We start from the raw sequence: 4,850 nt of genomic DNA, 5'->3' as shown, positions 1-4,850 counted from the left end.
CTCGATATTCTTCTAGCCATTGCTCATCGTCTCTTTTTAACCAAATCCAGTGGCTAGCCTTTTCCACTGTAGTTTGGATATCGGTCATGGTGGTATTTACCTTACGATGAATTAGGCCTAACGATAACAACAGTCGCTTCATACTGTCCAACGAATCCTCTACATCCAACTTCGATTGGAAAATGCTCTGCTTTCCAGTCTGCACTTTCACATTCTTTGAAGAGGTTTACATAATGGTCAATCTTTCGAGCCCAAGTGGCATCCATGTTATCTTCACGAGGAACCGTTAACTCGATTATACTTACCACATTTTTTTTTTCACTCCATATTATGATATCCGGTTTCTTTGTAACTGGGATGGGAAAGAATCTTTGACACCCTGGTAAATCTACAGCCACCACTCCCAATAGCCATTCCAATTTTCATCACTTCCTGTTTCTTCCTCTTGAAAAGTTAACATTGAAATTGAAAATTAAAATCTAAAAGTTAAAACTAATAATGTATTGAAAAATTCCCAAATTAAAATTAAAAAAAAAATCTAATTAAGATTGAAATTAAAAAATTGAAATAGAATATAAAAAATAGAATTAAAAAATAAGAATAATTTTCCTTTCAAAATTAAAATTTAGGAAATTTAAAATTTAAGTTAAAAAATTTAAAAACTAAAAGTAATTTTCATATACTAAAAATAAAAAATGTATATATATATTAAAAAAATAAACAAAAATAGAAGATGAAAGATAAAAGATAAATTGAAGTTAAAATGAAATGAAATATGACTTAAAGCGACTTAAAATGTGAGAAAAAAATTAGATATACCTATATATACACATACATTTAAAACCAAGCACCCAGGTATGCATACACACATGTGCACGCACACACAAACACATGCATGATTTACACACACATTCATACAAGCATGCACACACACACACATGCATATACGCACACACACACATGCCCGTATAGATATATGCTATAAGAGTATACTCTCTAGACAAAGTAAAAACATGAAAAACAAAAATATATATATAGAAGAGCATTAAAAAATATTTAGAAATATACTTGTATACCAAAGATTGATAAAGAAGGAAGTACAAATCTGGCAGGTAAAAGGAAACAGGGCTATAGCATCTCTTGCTAGGAGAGGGGGATCAAAATATCAAAATGAACTTGGTGGTACATGTGCAGATACCAAAGATTTCACTTTTGGCATTTAGATATGTTGTAAAGTTCAGTGAGTGCTTCAGGATGAACCACCGTATGTGTTGCAGAGACCACACTTTCTGCTACCATTTGCGTAGAGTTTTCCTTCTTCAAGGATTTTCCTGCTGAAGGTGTAAATGGAGCAAGCAGAAATTCCTGAAACTGGAGAACTTTGTGATTTTCCACTTATTCTAATTCCTAAGGGAGGTGGTATGGTTATTAAACTTTGTCTTGATGTTTCCATCCAAAAGCCATTCATATCTCTCGGTGCAGATTGTGTTGTCAGTATTAATCACTTTCATCGACACTTTGTATATGATAGCCTCGGTCATGCAGGCTCCGTTCAGCAGGCACAGAATTCTATTCTTGCAAGAAAAACTGGCTTTTCAAGGTGGTGTGTCCTGTGTGCCATTATATTTTTGAAATTAGAGGCAGAACTATAGCCAATCTTTAAATTGTATCAGTTAAAAAATTTCCTGTATATATGGTAGGTAGGAAAATGCTTACCTATTAAGACCAAAACGGTTTTACATACATTAGTGACAACATCTGAAGAAGGGTGGGGGTGAACAAGATTATCTCTCGGCGTCTGTTCCTCCTTCTCAGTGGTCTCATATTAAAAGTGTATTTTATTTCTTCTTTGAAGCTGCTTGCTTCTAGAGTGTTGTTGTAAAGGGAGCAGCCTTGTTGAAGATTTCTATACTGGTGAGAAGCTAAAATTTTTTAATTTTATTTTCATTTTCAATTTTGATTTTTGATTTCAATTAATTCTATATATTTTGCACTTTTTAATTTTGGAATTTTTCAACACCTTCTTACTTTCCCTTTTTTATTTCAGTGTTAACTTTTAATGTTAATATTCAATCTATTTATTCATTTTCAGTGTTTTTAATTACTTCTTTAACTTTTAAGGGCTTTCAGAAAGTTTTATATTTAATATTTTAATTTTTTGTTTCTATGCTCTATAATACTACTTTAATCTTAATATCTCTTCTTTTCACTTTATTCTAAAACTCTGTGCAATTTATTATTATAGATTTATTTACTAATGTGTTTTTATATATTTTATTTTATATTATTACTTTATATTTATATCTGTAAATTATTTTAACCACACAATAGGGTTTTGTCAAGATTTTGCAGGCAAGCATGAAAGAGTTATTTCCCTTGAACAATCTCATGATATTGTAAATGATGGTACCATGTGCACCAGGTTTCCAACAGTTGAAAACGTGCAAAGATCATCGAATTGTTAATACAGAAACTTAAAAGTCCTGAATGCAAATCTCCATACCTGTATCATTTAATATATATACATGTGTGTGTGTATGCATGTGTGTGTGTATGCATGTGTGTGTGTATGCATGTGTGTGAATGTATATGTATGTACATGGGCTTTCTATCAAATTTACTTGCCCGAAACCATGTAGTAGCAAAGTGGGACTCCAAAACTGACTCTAAGACTGTGAACATTAGTCTAAAAAAGAAAAAAAGAGCTAAATGTAGCTACTTGGAATGTGGGGTTCGAGTAGCCATCATTCCACCTTCACATGTTTTATATTTCATTCTTTTTGGCATTCATTTTTTTTCCCACTTTTATGATTGTCTGTCCTTGTGTCGTACCCTCTGTGTTGGGCCTTTATGACTAGTACATAAAATCACTTCTATGTAGCAAGCACTTGTACTATGATTCTATGGATTAAAAACAATAGAATTCTGGCTTGAATAATTGCCTAACAAAATTGCTAAATATATGGTAAGTATTGTCCAGAATCCTAGAATTCACAGGACCGGTTATCTGGTTTCCATGGGGAGATCGCAACACTCCCTGTGAATGAGACACCAGTCCGTCGCATATTTACTCATTCACAGCTGAGTGAACTGGAACACCATGAAATGAAGAATTTTGCTCATGAACACAATGCCCCACTTTGTCCAGGAATCGAAACTATACTCTTGCAATTTCAAATACAATACTCTGATCAATAGGCACACACAATCACTGAACAAACCACGAAAAAACTAAATATTGACGGAAAAATATTCATCCTGTTGAATTGTTATTTTGACTTTAGTGTCAACATGGTCAAAAGTTGCCTCGCCAAACTTCTGCTACATCAGTCACGGCATACTTTGAAGTCCAAATATGTGAACATTGTAGACAATGGTTCAACTTCCATAGATATTTGTATGGCAACTAGAAATGGTAGTTAGATCATTCTTTTATTTTGTGGATTTGCAGACCAACTGAATGAATTAAAAAACCCTAATTAATACTAGAAATACCAACATTCTTTTCACAAAGGAATATTGTGAGGAGCTACAGCATTGTGAAATGAATATCGTTATTTATATTATGTTATAATTAAAATTCGCACAAGCATTGAAACTGACATTCACTTCAAACCAATAGCTGCAATTTACTTTGTAACATTCAAAACATACCAAAACAAATATATCATTTAAGCTATCAAGAAGAATTTATTCAATTGTTTTGAATTCTGAAACTTAGAATAAACGATTCGAGTAATTGGAGAATACTACTTGAATGAAAGTGTCCTGTAATGTTAATTAATAATTGAATAGAAGTGCGAAAGCAATAAATATTCAGGAACTACAAATGACAAAAGTCTCTTCATAGGGGTATACTCTCTATACACTATTCTATATTTTGATTTGCAGCCCAACAAATAGAAAACGATGCATCAGCCATCAGTATATTATATTACTGAAATTGGAAACAATAATGAAAACGCTCTGAAAACCACAAATGCCTCATCCCCATTCTCTACACACAGAATAATCAGAAGTAAGAGACAACCACATTTCACCAAAGACTACTTATGAGTGCCAAATTTTCTGCTAAAAATACAACCCCAACAGTCGAAAAGGCACAGTGTAGTGGTTAAGGGTGCGGGTTACTAACCTGAAGATTCCAAGTTCGATTCCAGGCAGTGACCTGAATGATAATAATAATAATAATAATAATAATAATAATAATAATAAAAATAATAATAATAATAATAATAATAATAATAATAACAACAAAGGGAAAATACCTTAGGAATGAGAACCCAGGTTTGAAATTCCCCCAGGACACCTGATGAAGGCTGGAGAGTACATCAGCTTAAACATTGTGTTAACAACAAACAAGATGAGGACAAATATCCGTCAAATGTAAATAATGTACATAATTCCTCATCTTCCAAATATAGAACTGCATGATGATATATGTGATAAGATATATGATGATATATATATATATATATATATATATATATATATATATATAGCAAGCTACTTACCACACAGCCACTCCTGTGCCTATCTACACAATCATCATAATAATTTTACATTTCATCGTTGCCAGTGCCCCTGGACTGGCTTGTGCGGGTGGCACATAAAAGACACCATTTCGAGCGTGGCCGTTGCCAGTATCGCCTGACTGGCCTTCGTGCAGGTGACACGTAAAAGCACCTACTACACTCTCTGAGTGGTTGGCGTTAGGAAGGGCATCCAGCTGTAGAAACTCTGCCAAATTTAGATTGGAGCCTGGTGTTGCCATCCGGTTTCACCAGTCCTCAGTCAAATCGTCCAACCCATGCTAGCATGGAAAGCGGACGTTAAACGATGATGATGAT

Source organism: Octopus bimaculoides, chromosome 6 (assembly GCF_001194135.2).
Source record: "Octopus bimaculoides isolate UCB-OBI-ISO-001 chromosome 6, ASM119413v2, whole genome shotgun sequence".
Taxonomy (NCBI): Eukaryota; Metazoa; Mollusca; class Cephalopoda; order Octopoda; family Octopodidae; genus Octopus; species Octopus bimaculoides.
The sequence above is the reverse complement of the archived record's forward strand: the minus strand, read 5'-3'. Positions refer to the sequence as shown.